This window comes from Macaca thibetana, chromosome 9 (assembly GCF_024542745.1).
Source record: "Macaca thibetana thibetana isolate TM-01 chromosome 9, ASM2454274v1, whole genome shotgun sequence".
NCBI lineage: Eukaryota > Metazoa > Chordata > Mammalia > Primates > Cercopithecidae > Macaca > Macaca thibetana.
The window spans coordinates 66,934,582-66,952,916 of NC_065586.1; the positions used below are offsets into that span (position 1 = coordinate 66,934,582).

General features: G+C 38.3%; 1 protein-coding gene and 1 pseudogene across 9 annotated transcripts in view; both read left to right on the forward strand.

The window, feature by feature from the left end:
- The window catches only part of CTNNA3 (catenin alpha 3), a 1,858,220-nt gene that overhangs the window by 1,071,850 nt on the left and 768,035 nt on the right, over positions 1–18,335 (forward strand). The window lies entirely within an intron of this gene.
- LOC126963370 (peroxiredoxin-like 2A) lies at positions 4,051–6,577 on the forward strand (annotated as a pseudogene). The gene has a single exon (XR_007729046.1). The product of XR_007729046.1 is annotated as a peroxiredoxin-like 2A (transcript).

The following is an 18,335-nucleotide window of genomic DNA, read 5'->3' on the forward strand; positions in this document are numbered from 1 at the left end:
AATGGTTACTTTTAGCTCTTATATTGTCTGAGCCACTCTTGTCTAAATGCTTTCCAGTTTATTTTTTGGTAATACCACTCCAAGTGATGTTCAAAATAGAATGTAATGTTCTTGGATTGGCCAAACTAGCAAACTGTAACATGGGATTACCATCTCAATTGTTATAGGAACTTTATTAATGTAGTCCTATTGAATTAGCTCAGCAAACCACATGGTAGCATTCATTTCTGTTAAGTTTAAGGTTGGCATATAATTTTATATATTAATAAGTTGGTGAGATATTGGCTTTACATTTTGAATTATATCATATTTATTCTATCTAATTTCCTGTTTTATCCTTTGAAAAGAGCCCATGAAATTCTTTGTCCACTCTGATTTTTGTGTCCTGAAATTTCCATGTCATTGCAATGAAAAAGAATCAAAGTATGGCTGCACTAAAAGGAGAGTATTTCTAAAATGTAAAGCACTTTGCAAAAGCACTCAACATACATTCTTTCAAGCTCTTATAACTACATTATAATGTGGGTATTAGCATACATATTTTGCTCATTACAATTTAGTAATTTGTTCAAGTCCATAAAGAAAGAAGTTTAGAGGAGATGAATCCACCCATATCTGTTTTGTTTTTCCTGCAATGTCATAATGATATTGATAAGTATGTGTTATCCTAAAGGACTAACTAACCAGAAATAGATTATAGAAAACACTTGGTGATATCTCTAGTATTAGGTCAACTTCCAAGGGACTTATGCAACACTTGTGCTAGAAGTGAGAGAGGTGAAAATCATTGTATTACAATATCTGAAATAAACATGCCTGTGATTTGTGAAACAAGTGAGGTTTGCTTTCCATATCCAAGTTTGGACTGTTGCTTCATGCATCCAAAAGCAGATAGATCAACATTACATTATCTTGTACTTCATATAGCTCAAACATATTTGAATCTTCATATCTGCCACTGTGACAAACTGTCTGTGTTTGTCTGGGAAGGTATCAAAAGTAGAGTAACCGGGCAATGTTATTATGCCAGTGTAGAATTGCTAGTGTATATTTACTCTTGATTCTAAGTTGGCAGAGGGCATTAGAGCTCTACTTCACAGCACTTTAGCAATGATACATGGGTTTATTGTGTCCATCAACTTCATTTACTGAAAAATCAGATACCTGGTCTTAACCTCGTTGACTCTGCTTAAAGGTAGACCCCTTAATTTTATCTTCCCCATATCAGCAATCCAGGTCTATAGGAGATGGTTTGTAAATGAGTTGTAGTCTCTAGAAACAAGGCAAAGATCATCTAAAGCATATTAGTGCTAGATCTCTTAATATTTCTTTCTCCAGATTTTTAGATCTTAAGACAGAAAAACACCTACAGTTGGCCTTAGTATTTGTGGGTTCCATATTCATGTGTTTAACCAACTACAGATGAAAAATGTGGCTAGGCCTATAGTAGTTGTGTGTGTACTGAACATGTACAAACTTTTCCTTTCTTGTCATGATTCCCTACACAATGCAGTGTACAAATAACAACTGTTTGCATACCATATACATTGAGTTATAAATTATAAGTAATCCAGAGATGATTTAAAGTAAATAGGAGGATGTACATAGGTTTTATGCAAATACTACATCATTGTATATAAGAGACTTCAGCATCCATGAATTTTGGTGTCCATGGGAGTCCTGGAACCAGTCTCCACATTGAAACAGAATAATGACTGTATATTTCTTCAAATCCCTTTACAATACTGAGAACAGTGCTCAGGATATAGTAGGTTACATATACACATATTCGTTGATTATGGGTTTAACTTTCTAATTTATTGGTCTCAGAAATAGTGAGATAAAATATTGAAACAATGATGATGTAGGGATTTTCACACGTAATTTTAACTTCTCTTTCCAAAGTATGTTGAGAGTTTTTGTCCTAAATGTATATAGTATCAACACATACATATATACACAAATTATTCAATGAAGCTTTTAAATTTCGTGATGATTTCCCTTATCACTTAGCACATTTCTTCTCACTGTCAACGGGTGTGTGCTAAGGGAATGCAAATTAACTGTATTATTAATTTAAGTAAGACATAATTAGTAAGGTAAATCTTCTGCCAAAAACCACATAACACATTCCAGGGCCAAATATAAATGAGCTATGATTAGCCTGCTGTTCCCCTTTATTAGTTCAGATTAATGGTGTATTCCCTGTGGGTATAAAGATGCACAACCATGTGTTTTCTAAGGGTCTTAGGACCATTTGTTAACTGCAGTGGGAACTTCACATCTCACTATCTTGTGAGGACTTCCTGGTATTTAATCAATGTGAGAAAGGAGGACAAGTATCAATTGATTAGAAAGCATGAATAGGGTTTGTAAGCAGAACATTTAATGAGCTAACTAAATTTCTCTACCAGTCAATAGCAAACATGGGCTCCCTTCATGCAAGTACTGCATCGTTTCTTCTCCTGCCTGGTACCATTATCCAGACTGTGAATAGCATTGTTGTCAGAGAACACTTTCAGAAGCATTCTTGACTGGAGGAAACACAGGGAGTAGCAATCCATTAATGAAGCAGATTCACATCGATTAATTACATTCTACTTCCTCTGTTCAGGCCTGTAGCACAGCTCTAGAAGGGGAAAAAATATGATGCAAGAAAGAGAAAAGCCCTCAAATTAAATTTTCAAGTCTGATTTATGAGACTCCTCTGAAAATCTAGTTTTTTTCTAATTTCAGTTATTTGTTTCTCTGCTTCCCTGACAAGGCTGTTCTAACACCACCTGGATTTTGGCTTTTTGCCTGCCTCATTCCTTTCTTGGCTTGTTCTCATTACAGCACTTTTGCCTGATAGGAGTGAAGACCCTTGAAACTGGGAATCCAGACTATATAGAGCAAAACCTATTGCTGGCAATGGGCAGTTAAGAGACAACACAGGCTATTAACTGATGCTGTTGTTTTCTGGTAGTCATTGTGGGGCACTGCATGTGTGCTATTATTCACAATCAGGGTCATCATTCTAGTCCCTGCTGGGATTCATTTTTATCAAGAACAAGTAAGTAAGATGACTATAGAGTGTGCTGTGCAGTGAACTGGCATTTAGGATTTTTTTTGATGACCTTAGTCCTTCCTAATTGTGTTTTGTGGCTATAAGGCCAAGTGATTTAGGTCTGTGTGTGTGCACAAGGGTACAATTTGGAGTATTAACTATAGTGCTATTGCTTCCATTTGTAGAGGATTGTAGGATTTAGAAAACTGGCCCTTGGGTAGGATGGTAGCAGCATCTTCCATTAATAGCCATAAAAGTCAGGAATACTTCAAAAACATTTCAAAAGATAAAAAAGAGAAAACATATGTTACTAGAAACAACTATCATATATCTCATACCCTGCATAAAGAGAGAATCATTAACAGCTAATTTTATATTCAAATAATTATGAAGTTGTGGTCTGCAGAGTCAGCTCCTTTCTCTCCCCTCCTCTCCCTTTTCTTTATTCTTTCTTGCTAGGCAGGATCAGGTTAAAAAGAAAATCCATGAAAACCAACAAGGGTGGCTAAGAAGCTAGAATGATAGAGCAGAAAAGACTTCTTTTCTGAATGATAGAGCAGAAAAGGCCAGAATCACCTGGCCTCACACTGTGATTGGACAGAAGAGACACTGACTTTCCTGGACTCACTTGAGTCTCAATCCTGAACAAGGACTGTGATGCCAAGCCTCTGCCTACTCAAGAGCCACGCTTCCCCCAACCCCCACAACCCCAGGACAGATCTGATTCTTATTACTCTACAGTTGCTTGAAACTTCTTATAAGTTTACCGTTGTGCCTATGAGCAAAGACTTAAAATGAAGACAGTCCTAGAGAAGTACCCTCAGGAATACACTGTTGATGTCAGAGCTTTAGAACCACAAATTTGGATGGAGGGTCACTGGAAAAAGTGACCACAGATGCAGAGTGTAACAGCAAGTATTAAGTGTGTGTGTGTGTGTGTGTGTGTGTTTGTGTGTGGCGGGGTGCGGGGAGGGAGTTGATAAACCTGACTTTGTATGGAAAGAATCACATCTGGCTTGAGTCTCCCAGTGGATGTCACTTCTTTTAACTTGTAGGTTTACTTACACTCAGAAAAATCTAGTCTCCCAAATTGCCTAGGAAGCTAGCACCAATTCTCTGTTTATGAAAACATCAACCACAGTTTAGCATTTTAATTGAAAGAAAAGATAGCTGATAAATTCAACTAGGTTATAATACCCTCAAGTGCTATGATATGCTTCTCTAAGTTTCCTAATGTCACTCATGATCCATGCTCTTGAAACAGCATGACATAATGTCAGGAATGCTGAGTTTGGAGTAGAATATCTCTGTTATACCACTTATGGTTTTTAAGGTTTTTTATTCCTATTAATCTGTCAAATGGGTATGACATCAAGAGGATTAACAGCGATGCCCATAAAGTGCCTAACACAGTGCTTGACCTTACTGGGGATTCAGTAAGTAAGAGCAGGTATTGTTTGTTGCTCTTGTTTTATTATTAACAGTAGTAATGAAGAGCCCTCTTGCTGCTCCCACTTTCTGTTTTTATGGTGTCCCAAACATTCCCCAGCAGGGCAGCCTCTCTTGCTCCCTTCTGCCTGATGTCTTTTCTTAGCAACCCAGAATATTCATCATTCTTACCAGGCACCTGGAGGAAGGAAGCCTCTAGTTCCTCTCTGGTTTGCCTGGTTATCACAGCTTTCTCAGCTGAGCCTTCAGTGAGGAATCATGGTCCTTCTCTAGAACACTAGTTTCCAAATTTTATAGTTATTTATGCCCATTAGTAAAATGGTGTTGAGGCTATACTCCTAATATATGTTTATTGATTTATAAATAATACATATGCACTACTATACTAATAAGTAAAACAAAGAAATTTTATAAACATTGGAATGGAAACGGTACATTCAGTTGTTTTCTTATATGTTGTCATGGCTCATCTTGCACACCTTCTGGGGTGCACAGCTTGAAAAGCATTGCTCGAGGGGATTATCATGTTTTTGTAAACTAGACTGTCTTACCCATAAACCAAGTACCTCAGTCATCGTCCAGAAAATGCCTTCCACACCCTTGGGTCTCTTTCCATGAGGAAATCCCATGGCCTGTCTCTGCAGCATCTGAACTATCACTCTAGCCCTCATGCTGGCCCTCTGACCCAGTGCTTCTGCATTTTGTCTGTACATGTGATTCGCCTGGGGACCGGTTCAAAATGTCTGTGGCCCATCTCAAACCAATTAAATAAAAATATTGGCAGGTGCAGGGCCCGCCTCTGGGATCCTCCGGGCCTGGTGGTTTTGTCCCTAAGCGCCCGGGTGTTGGGGTGGGAGAAGGAAGGGAGGCACTCAAGGACCCAAGTTTCTTCATCATGGGTGATGAGGTCCATTGGTGCAGGAGCCCTGGGGGCTGCTGCCTTGGCATTGCTGCTGGCCAACACAGACGTGTTTTTGTCCAAGCCCCAGAAAGCAGCACTGGCGTACCTGCAGGACATAGACCTGAAAACACTAGAGAAGGAACCAAGAACTTTGAAAGCAAAGGAGCTATGGGAAAAAAATGGAGATGTGATTATGGCCATGCGGAGGCCAGGCTGTTTCCTTGTCTAGAGGAAGTTGCGGGTCTGTCCTCCCTGAAACACATGTTGGACGAGCTGGGCGTCCCCCTCTATGCAGTTGTAAAGGAGCACATCAGGACCGAAGTGAAGGATTTCCAGCCTTATTTCAAAGAAGAAATCTTCCTGGATGAAAAGAAAAAGTTCTATGGTCCACAAAGGCAGAAGATGATGTTTATGGGATTTATCCATCTGGGAGTGTGGTACAACTTCTTCCGAGCCTGGAATGAAGGCTTCTCTGGAAACCTGGAAGGAGAAGGCTTCATCCATCCACGAGTTTTCGTGGTGTGATCAGGAAAGCAGGGCATTCTTCTCAAGCACTGAGAAAAAGAATTGAAGACACAGTAAACCTACTTTCTGTTCTGGAAGCTGCTAAGATGATCAAACCACAGACTTTGGCCTCAGAGAACACATGATTGTGTGAAACTGCCCAACTTAGGGATAACCAGGGGCATTCACTTGTATTCTGTTTCCACTTATGTCCCTAGGGAGTGAGAAACCCATTGATACTCTACTCTTAGTATGGATTATTAATGTATTTTAATATTCTGTTTAGGCCCAGTTAGGCAAAATAGCCCCAAAACAAGATGGACAAAAATCTGAAAAACTAATGAGGATTATTAAGCTAAAACCTAGAAAGTACGAGGCTTAAAATTGACTTAAAATCACTGCACTCCGGCCTGGGTGCAGTGGCTCACACCTGTAATCCCAGCACTTTGGGAGGCCGAGGTTAGCAGGTCACTTGAGGTTGGGAGTTCGAGAACAGCCTGGGCAACATGACAAAACCCCGACTCTACTAAAAATACAAAAATCAGTCGGGTGTGGTGGCACGCACCTGTAGTCCCAGCTACTCGGGAGGTTGAGGCAGGAGAATCACTTGAGCCTGGGAGGTGGAAGTTGCAGTGAGCCGAGATCACACTGCCCTCCAGCCTGGGTGACAGAGATTCCATCCCCCCCCACAAAAAAAATTGATTGCTGTACCTCATTACAAATGTATATGGTGTTTGAGTGCTGTTGCTTGAAATTATTTTTCTTTTCAGGTCTTAAAAAATCCAAGAAAAGTTGACGATTGACTTGAAGATTACAGAATTTAAGGTTTTTTTGGTAAATAAATAAATAAATAAATAGATAAATAAATTTGTGGGTCTGCCCTGAGGCTGTGAAGGGCCTCTTTTGTTTAGCCCAGTGAGCTGTTGGACTGGAGTAGGAAACCATTTACCATAGGTCCTGATCAACACTCCCATGGGAAGCTGGGGCCTCAGAGACTACTGGAGAGCAGGTCTTTTTGATTTTTCTTTCTTTTCTTTTCTTGTTTTGAGACAGAGTCACTCTCTGTCACCCAGGCTGGAGTGTAGTGGCACGATCTTGGCTCACTGCAACTTCTGCCTCCAAGTTCAAGCAATTCTCCTGCCTCAGCCTCCCAAGTAGCTCAGATTACAGGCACCCATCATCACACCCAGCTTTTTTTTTTTTTTGTATTTTTAGTAGGATAGGGTTTCACCATGTTGGCCAGGCTGATCTCGAACTCCTGACCTCAGGTGATCCACCCGCCTCAGTCTACCAAAGTGCTGGGATTATAGGCATGAGCCACTGTGCCTGGCCTAGAACAGGTGTCCTTTGCCTACCTTCCTTCTGTTTTCCTCAGTCACATTAGAGAGAGAAGGGTCTTGCTCCAAATCCCATTCTGGAGAAGGCAACCTGATACAGTTTTGTCCAGGACCCACCAAACGTGCACAGCAATGGCCCTATCAATGTATTGCAAATGAAAGGATGAGTTGAGTTAAGTTTTGCTTTGCTCTCCGGCTGTTTATAAAGCAAGCTTGGGAATCAACCAGAGTGGATGATTGACAGGAGGAAGGGAGGAAGGCATAAAAGGTGACTGCCTTCACCTTCTTACCTTCAAATAGCCCCTTCACCTTCTTACCTTCAGAATAGCCCTTCTATTTATCTCTTTTCTCCCTTCTTCTGTCTTTCATTTTTTTTTTTTTTTTAACTGAAAGTGAGGTAAGGAGAGAGAAGGTCTTTCCAATATTTTCCTTAGCATCATGAGACATCCCAATTCAGAGTGAAATAAACATTTAATTACCTGGAGTGCTTGGGATAGGGTATTCTTCTTTAAGTTTGTATTTATATTTGTATGTATGCATTCATGCATATATGTTAGGAACTGCTTAATCACCAGGAAAAAGTTTTCCTTCCACTTTACCCTTTTCTTTCACTTGCTACTTTGGCACCTCTTGTGAAAAAAGCTTTCTAAAAGCCTGAATCCATATTCTTGCCTGAGAGGTGAGTTGAAATGCAGGCATCTAGATTAATATCTAATTATACTGGTGCTTAGCTGCTACCATTGAGGCCAAAAAACACGTCTCTCCTCTCCCACAGCAAAGTCCCTCTCTGTCATCTTAAGATCTCTGGGAGGCATATATTTGCATCAGAACAAAGTGACTGAAATATGTTTCTCGGACTTCCTCACAATGGTCTCTTGCCCACAAACCGTATAAGGCCACTGTAGGCGTGCGGCTGCAGGTATCTTCTGAGATGATCGTGTTTCTGGTTACCCTGTTCTCTTTGCAGTATTTCTGGTCATAGCAGTTTTTCTGAGGTGGTTCCCTTGATGCCTCATGTGCAGAAGCTGCTGCACGGAGGATACTGTGTCCTGGATCCTGGATACTGGATCAAAGAGTATTGACTGCAGGCTGAGACTCAAATTGTTTGTTCATTAATTTGTTGAAATAATTGAGTATATCTTTTGCTCCTAAAAAGTAGAACACATATTATCAGATGATAACTAAGGGTCAGAAAGTTCAAATGGCTTGTCAAAGGTAACATACGTGGTCATAATGGCACTAAATGGAGGGCCAACCATGATAACATAATAATAGTAAACAAAGCATATAGAGAGATCAACAGACAAATAAATACTTAATATAAATCAGATACTCTGTGTCTATTGACGCATCAGGCATTGTACTAGACACACTATTAAAATCACTATTAAAACATAGATTTTATAATCAAGAGTCTTAGAATCTGATCAAGAAGGCAGACCCACAAGAAAACGATAAAATGCAATGAAATAAACATTGAAAATGGAGGAAAAATAAAGTTCTTAAGATCACAGGGCACTTAAATTGACTTGAGGAATCAGAGTGCAAAGATCTTTGCACAGCATATTTGGAGAGCATTGAATGATTTGATACACTGAAGCCAAAGTATAAGTGCAGAACTGACAGCACAGATCATGAAAGACTGTAATACATAGAAAGCAACGTAAATTAATGACATTCCACCACACACAGACTTTCTATGTTACATTAGTGTTAAATGGTTGCACAAAAAGGGGAAATAAAGTTATTTGAAATGATTTTAACAAACAATTGTCAGCAACTTAACAATCAACTGTCAAATCAATTGTTAAAATGATGTTAATCAATTGTTATGTGATTTTCATTTAACAAGTATTCATTGATCACCTGCTATGACAAGCACTGTTTTAGGCCTTTGGGGTACATCGGTGAACAAAATGAATGAAAATCACTGTCCTCACAAAGCTTATATTCTCTTTATTATAAGTTTATTTTATATTATTGTATATTTTATTATTATATTTAATTATATTATAATTATTTTAGTTTTATTATAAATTTATTTACTATAAATTACTATATATACAAACATGTATTGCTCCATATAGTTTCACATATAATGGGGAATATACTGTATTTTTTGGACAATTTAAGAAATATTCAGTGTTAATTTTGAGTAAAATAGGTCTTTTGCTTCTTTTACCTTAAAACTTAATTCTAAGATTTGACTCCACTGTAGTCAATTAACAATGGAGAACTATTAAGAAATTACATGCAAATGAAATAATATTTGCATTTTGGGAAGAGGACGCAAGCAGTGGAGTTGTTTGATAGGTAATGCCTGAGACTAACACTGGGGAAACTCATTAGGCTGCCACTGTGTGAAAAATAATTCAATAAAATAGGACAATAAAGCAATTGCAACATTTAGGATTATTAAGAGAGAGAGAGAAGGAGTTTAAAATCATTCCCAGGATTCTGCATTAGATAATGAGATGATGAGTAACAGAAAACAAAAAGGGTTAATACAGGTGAAAGTACTTTTATATCCCTTCATTTAACGTTCACAGAAACTATAAAAGTTTGGTGCCAGTGTAACTGTACAACTTGTTGGCTTTTGTTTTTCTTCATAACTTTAGAAGACCTTTTGGTTCTGTCTGTAATATATAATCATGCCTTAAAGCTGATTACAATTTTCACTGTTAAAGATTCACACTTTGGCTACCTTTTCATTTATTACTCACAACCGCAGACTGGGCAGAGGTAGAAGCCATGGCTGAGTAGCCAGAGAATCTAGAGCTGCTGTCAGCAAATTGAATCGTCAGCATTCTCAAGGAAATCACCTGCTGGCTTATTAAAGTTAATTGCTTGCAGGTATCAAGTTCCTTAGCCAGAACTATCAAAGTCGCTGTGAGAGAGGTGATTAAGACTGTGCTGGGAGCTTGGCAAAGCTGGATGAGTACCATCTCATGGGGTGTCTTAGCTTCAGGGAGACTGCTTCCTACGTCCACATTGTTTGTTTCTTCCTCCTTGCGCTTCCACCATCCCCTACTCCTGTCCCCACCGCATGCCAACTTATCCAGGTAATGTGTTAATTTTGATTCTCTAACATTTGACAGGCATGTATTAAACATTTATTTCCACCCTCAAAAAGCACTGAGATAAATAACACAGCCTCTGCACACAAGGAACTTCCAGTCGAGAATAGGAGACAGACTTTTAAACCTATGATTATAATACTATGCCATAAATTCTAGAAACTGGTTAGTCTAACATACTATAAGAAGGTATAGAGATAAGGTATATAGTACATATATATGTTTACATTTTCATTATCTGCCTTTGGGGACTGGGATAAAAGAAGATGGAAATATTTACCTATATCAGTCGGAGTCCTCCAAAACGAATTGGCTTACATGGTAGGGGCTGGCAGGTCTGAAATCTATAGCGTAGGTTTTATATAAACTCAGGCAAGAGTTGATGTTGCAGTATTAAATCTGAAATTTGTAGAGCAAGTTGGCAGGCTGGAAACTCAAGCAGGATTTCTATGTTAGTCTTAAGGCAGAATCCCTTCTTTTGGGGGATACCTCAGTTTTCTGTTATTGTTTTTGTTTGTGTTTTTATCTTTTGCTCTTACGGCTTCCAACTTACTGTGTGAGGCCCACCTACATTATCAAGGGTAATCTCTTTAATTAAAGTCAATTGATTAAGAAATGCTCACCACGTCTGCAAAATACCTTCACAGGAGCATTTAGATAAATATTTGACCAGTCAGCTGGGCACCAAAGCCTGACCAAGTTTTTTTGCTTTGGTAAGCCAAAGTCGGGCGAGGCACTGCAAATGTATAGAAATTCAAACTCCAACATATATTGAAATTATTCCCTAGGATAGCACTTTAAAATTCAAGCTTATTCCCAGGGTAAAGACATCAAACACCTAGGTAGTGCCATGCTTAGATCCAGGAAAGAAAGGTCTTTGTCCTGGGCCCCATGCATTAGAGGGCCCCACATATGACAAAAACACAAACATAAATGCCTGTTACCTCACTTCTGGCCTACAGCACTGGCTCACTGCAATCTGAAACATTCACTCTCATGATTAATATTATTTGGGCTACCAGAAAATTCTTCTCCACATTTTTTCTTACATCCTAGTGGCGAAAAGATAGCAAAGCTCAAATGCCATAAACATTTTCAGTTTGAACTGCTGTCAACATGAGAGATGAATATCTTATTTTGCAGCAGGGGGGTGGGGTGGGCTAGGTTTGAGCACTATAAAGAAAATATACATAAATTATTTTCAGATTCTTCCTTGTGGAATGAACACACCAAATCATTGCATAATCAAGGATTGTTTTCCTAGGTAGAGCTGAACATCACTTTTCTTGTATATGTTCATGTTTCATTGGTAGATTTGAAAGTCCAGACAAATTAGCATAGCATTTGTACATGATAGGTATATTTTAGATTATTAAATAAATCATAGTACTCCTATACTTTTCTATATTTGGGGTTAGAGAAAATATGAAGTGTGCTACCAGTTCTTCATATTTGCAAGCAAATGGGTAGTGGATGCTCAATGTTAAAAGAGACAAAATTAAATGAGAAAATGTCAGCTTTAATGAAATATTCTGAAATTAAAATGTGATATTCCTTATATGCATTTCAGTTTTTGACTTAATAGGTAATTTGAATATTTAAGAAAGAATTATGAATTTTTAATTCATAATTATTTAATTTTTAATAAAATATATTTGAATTTTCTAACTGCAATACAATTTCATTTTAGTTTAAATCCTTTGGCTCATCATTGTCAAGAAATTAATTAAAAATCTTGACCACAGCCATATAATTTTGATGAAATAAAGAGGAGAAATATAAATTTTATGGAATACATGTGTGTTTATTAATTAAGCTGGTTTCATTTTATTACTTATATAAACATTGCCATCTCAACAAGAGAATGCCCAGGTATGCTCTCAAATATTAAATTTAATATCTTTGACATTTTGCCAACTTTTAGTCATCTAAGAACTATTGCCTTACACAATACTTTTCATTTGTCATTAAAAATTATATATTTAAGGCAGCACAATGATAGAACATATTTTATTAAAGTTTCTTAGTTTTTAAATAACTTTTAAATATTTAAACATGTGGTATGTGGGCCTCCGTTTCTACTGTTGCTTTGGGTCCTGCATATCTAGGAGTAGGCTAACCAATAAGCAATTGAGACAGCATCTAGGAGGGGGCATGAACATCCTCAAGGAGCTATGACTATTCCAAGAGATGGATGACAATCTTTAACTTGTGAACTAGGGGTGGGAGGATGTGAGGTGGGATAAGTAGTGCCCTTTCTATTTTTTCCTATGCCTCCTTGCCCAGTAAACAGACTTACTTTCTTTTTAAAGAACTGGATGTAAAAAAATTTAATTCGGGAAAATTATGTAGGTGGACCTGGAAGAACTGGAATAGGCTGTAAGTAAGTTATTGAAATTAGCCCTCAGCAATCATTCTGAAAAAGGGGACATTTGAGCTCGATCTGGAAAGATGAATCTGGAAAGATGAATAGAAGCCCTCTAGGTGGATGAATTGTGTGTGGGAAGAGGTGCACTAGGAAAAGGCAAAAAGGCAGAAAAAGCAGGTTGCTTCACAATATTTCAAAACTTTCATATGACTAAAACACTGGGTGGGAAGGAGGAAATGGAAAGAGAAGGGCTGAAATATGAGAACAGAAAGGGTGTTACACTTCTTCCCAAGAGCCTGGCTTTTATCCTTCAGAAGAGACTCATTAAAGGAGTTTTAAGCAAGCAAATGACATGATTGATTTTGCCTTTTAAAAATAAGACTTTAGAACCTTGGTTTTCAAATTTTAAAATGCATGATAATCACTTGGAGGGCTTGTTGAAACACAGATGGCTGGGCCCCACCTCCAGAGCTTCTGACTCAGTAGTTCTGGAGTGGAACCCAAGAGTTTGCATTTCTAACAACTCCTGAGTGATGTGATGCTGCTGATGTGGGAACCATACTTTAAGAAGCACAGCTCAAAAAAGCAGAGGTGGATGGTGAATGGTTTAGAAAGATGAATCTACAGAAAGTAGACAAGATATGGGGGTTAGTGCAATAAAGTTGGGAAAAATAAAGAGTGTTTTATGTAAGCAGTGATGAAGGGTCTAAATAAGAGTTTTAAGAAACAGTACCTAACTGAATTTGCAAGGTCTGGATAAGGAAGACACAAGTGTTGAAGATGACTCTCTATCTGGCTTGTTTTTGAAGGTATGAAAGAGCCCAGGTCTGTAATCTAGAGAAAGAGAGAAAGAGAATGGATTTCCGTGTATAGTCATTGGTGTAAAAGTGCAATTTAATTGAATATCATGCAACAACTGGATTACTGAACTTTGGGTGTGCTGAACCAAAGAAGATGGAAAGTTATTTACTTACAGAATATACTAGCTCCATTAGAAGTTTGAGGTCAATATAGTTAATACACGAATGTTATTTATCAATAACAGTCAATACACCATCACGATTCGATCATTTTGGGTGTGGTTAAGGATTGGTCTCCTCTTTGGAGAGTGCCTCAAGCCTTTTACTTAATTACTGTCTAACAAAGTAGATCTGTCAGAATGGGTATTTTTACTTCATTATATTCTATCATGTGATTTTCTCTCTAGTATGTCCTTCTACTTTAAAATATTATTTTAGGTTTAGCAAAATTAATATTACTCTATTTAACAGGGGGCAGGATGCATGTTCACCCTTAATATTTGAATGAACCAGGGCAAGAGTATAAATGAAGGTGTCCCCTTCCATTTGTTGAAATATGTAAATATGTGAAAGTTATAAACCAAGCCAACAAACTCTTAAAGAAAATATGTTCTGTTCTTCTACCTTCACAAATAGAACTAAATAACTAAATTTTCAAAATATATGGAAGGCTATGCCTTTTATATAATTTAAACTTGGCAAAACATCAAAGATGGCTGGATTTGCTTATTCTGCATCTCTGGGATTTTGGTTGATGAGCGTATGGTGATTATACGTGTCATAAAATACAGACAGACATGGTTCCTACATGTTATATATTAATTTCATTATATTTCTTACATCATTTTAGTGAAATTACCAAGTAGGTTACTATAGTAAATTTTTACATAATTAATATTTTATTGACAGTAATGATTTAAAGGATTAAAATATAAAACATAATTGTATTCCAGTGCTCAAAATTTAAACATAGTTGTATCAAAAATGTTTCTTCAAGAAAAATACAAAATTACAAAATTAGAAATGTTTACTTATTTTCTAAAAGGCTTTGCCAGTGTAACTTTTAAAAAGATGGTACAAATTGGCCAGGTGCGGTGGCTCACGCCTGTAATGCCAGCATTTTGGGAGGCAGAGGTGGGTGAATCATGAGGTCAGGAGATCGAGACCATCCTGGTTAACACGGTGAAACCCCATTTCTACTAAAAAATACAAAAAAATTAGCCGGGTGTGGTGGCGGGCGCCTGTAGTCCCAGCTACTCAGGAGGCTGAGGCAGGAGAATGGTGTGAACCTGGGAGGCAGAGCTTGTAGTGAGCTGAGATCCGGCCACTGCACTCCAGCCTGGGTGACAGAACGAGACTCCGTCTCAAAAAAAAAAAGAAATGGGCAACAAATGTGGGGAAATATTTCCCCAGGATCTTAATGTTGTGATTCAGGGAAGCTTATATTTAACACACAAGAATGCTATTTCATATGGCAATGACAGGTCATAATGGAAGGTTTTCAGTGTGAAGTATCAATACTATTACCGTAGATACTTTAAAAGATAAAAATACTAAATTGTAACTTTCTTTTTCTCAGCACACTCCATTCAACTCCTTTCCCCTCTACAAGGTTTGATCTCTTAGAAATAACTTGTTTGATGGATAAAGTGCTCTCTGTAGTTGTTCAAATTAGATAAATCAAATAATACATTCCTTACATTAAAGTACAGAAAGTCCCTAAGGAGGCTGGAGTTGAGAGTAGAGGGGAGGTTAGAGACATTGGCCTGAAAGAGGAGTATGTAACAAGGAGGAAACATTAACTGGCTATCTAGAGGGGACTGTGTGAAGAAAGGAGGGTGTCCTAGTAGGTTAACGCTGCTTTTAACAAACTACCATAGATTGGCTGGTTTATAAACAGCAGAAATGTATTTATCACAGTTCTAGAGGCTGGGAAGTCCAAGATCGAGGCATCAGCAGATTCCACATCTTGGAAAGGCCCATTCTTCATAGACAACCTTTTTCCTGTTACCTTACATGGTAGAAGGGGATGAGGAGTCTTTCCGCGGCCTCTTTTGTAAGGGCATCAATTCCATTCCCGAGGGCTTCACCCTCATGACTTAATCACCCCCAAAGGCCCCGCCTCCTAATACCGTCATCTTGAGGATTAGGATTTCAGCATATGAATTTTGAGGGACACAAACATTCAGACTGTAGCAGAGGAGAAGGGGGAAAGGATGAATGTAGGTGGATGGAGATTGGGAAAGAAGAAGAGAAGAAAGATGGAGAAGGGTGTGAGAAACATGGCAATTAGGAATTTGTAATGTATGTTTATAAAAATAGCAAGGAGTACAGTGTCACAGGAAGGAAGTGAGCAAAGGAGAGAGTAAGAGCAGCTGAGGACAGAGAGGTATCAGGGGACCAGTTGAAATGGGGTTTTGCAAGCATAATGAGTATCCTGAATGATATGAGATATTACTGGAGGGTTTTATTGGGAGGAGTTACTTGAGTTTTAAATGATGATTCAGATATGATTCGAGAATAGAATATAGGTGGACAAGGCTTGTATGAGAAAGATTCTGGGTTACTCTGAGTTTAGTCCAGACATAAGAGCGAGAATGAGACTCTGTGGTGGACCGGGAAGATGACAGAACAGTTTTTATTGCTGTACTGTGACAGTGTTGCCAGGATATAATCTATTAGTAGGGAACCAGCAACCCAACACTGTGAATTGAGCTTCCAACTCTAGGTGACCATTTTCGTTAATTTCTTTAATTAAGATCTTTATTGCTCACAGTGAGGACAAAAACCAAACAACAACAAAAAAGGCCTGCCAGGAACCACACTCTAAAACACTTAAAATACCAGTCTGCTAAATATTGTCATATAAAAGAGATTCTCTGGTTAGAGTTACTTTGGGAACCAAAACTGAAAAGGAAAGAAGCCATTAGTGATTAAGAGAGATGGGAAGTGAGACAATTGCAGGAACCAAGGTGAGGGCCCTGCTATTGAGTATTGCCAGAGGAAGAAATGATTTGAAAAGATTTTGGAACTTATTTCTGTCTGTTGAGAAGGAGAAATAAGATATGGGCAGGCACAGGCATTAGAGAGACCCAGATCATAGCAGCCTGCTAGCTTTGTGGTGCTTGAGCCTCATGTGTGGAGTTAAAGCTCTGTTACCTTGAGGGTTTCAGAGAGAGGTTCGAGAAGTCCCTAGAGCGTAAGGAGGATCCCTTACTTAAGGTCTTAGTATACTAGTAACACAGAAGCACCCAGCTTTCCCAAAACTACCAGAGACACTACCTCGAGAGTGGTTCCTTGATGTTAAGTAAAGACGTAGGAAATAAGTATAGGCATATGAATGATTCTATGCTCACTACAGTTGTTACTGTCATGTAGACACATTATAAGGGTATGAGCTTATTTGTGGTGCAGTCTAGCATAGGTAGCTGAATGTGAGATGTCTTTTCTGTTTGTATCAGAGGAAATGTAAAATAAAATCATTCAGCATGAAAATGTGTTGCTCAATTTTCAGCAAGATTTTCTTATGCTACTATAGAGCTCCGAAGGAAAGAAACACATTCCGGTGTGTCATAGCATTAGTAAGCCAATGAAAGTTGACAATATATTCAAATGTCTCTTGCCATGTGTGAATGTGTTTGTGTGTGTGTGTGTGAGAGAGAGAGAGAGAGATTAAGAGAGACTGATTTGACATTTATGAATAACTTCTCCATATTTTATATTCAGAAAAAATTGCTAATCACTTTCAGCTAAAGTCAAACCATTCCTAAAATGGTGACTGACTACCTTCTTGAATAATATGGAAATATCAGAGCCAGCTGATTTGGGATAACAGCTCTTTGGGACAATGAATTCTTACTCAACATGCAGTCTACATGTTTGCCTATCATTTAATTCTTCCCTCTTTACTCATCAAAAATTTTAAAATCCTGTGTTCTAAACTGCTAGGGGAATTAACTGATATAATTTTGAAGTACATGTTTTTGGATATTCCTTGTCTTTATTGTGAATCTCAGCTTGTATCACATGTTTATTATTTAGCATTTGAGCATCTGCAGAGAACTTAGCACGATCCTTCCCTTTCTAAGATTTGCAGCACATACGTGGCTAATAAATACGAAGCTGGATGATATAGACAACTCCATTGGCTCTGTTTCAGCTCTACCACTGTTGGACCTTGACCAGAGGCATTAGGAAAATTTGTTTTTGGTGTGAAGGAGGTTCTTGCTAGGTTTTGCCTAGCAAAAATGGGCACAGTCAGAAAAGATGGCTGGGTCCAAGGCTTGGGGAAGGCAACAAGAAAGAGTAAAAACTTCAGCCAAATATTCTAAATAGTAAAAACATAAGAAAGGTAAGAACTTTTGAAAGTAAGGGTTGGGTGCAGTGGCTTATTCCTGTAATCCCAGCACTTTGAGAAGCTGAGATGAGCAGATCACCAAGGTCAAGAGTTCGAGACCAGCCTGACCAACATGGTGAAACCCTGTCTCTACTAAAATTTACAAAAATTAGCCAGGCATGGTAGCACACACCTATAATCCCAGCTACTAGGGAGGCTGAAACATGAGAATCACTTGAACCCGGGAGGTAGAGGTTGCAGTGAGCTGAGATCACGCCATTGCACTCCAGCCTGGATGACAGAAGGAGACTCTGTCTCAAGAAAACAAGAAAAGAAAAAAGAAAAGCCCACCCAGTAATCCTAACTTACGTTGTTGAATGGGTAAAGAAGCAACGCAGAGAAGTACAAGGAAGACAAAAGCAGATTGAATAAGGGAACCTCCTAGGTGTCCCTTAGGAGGATACATTATTAGAGAGGTCAAGTACTTAAATTCATATATTTCATGATATATAGCTGT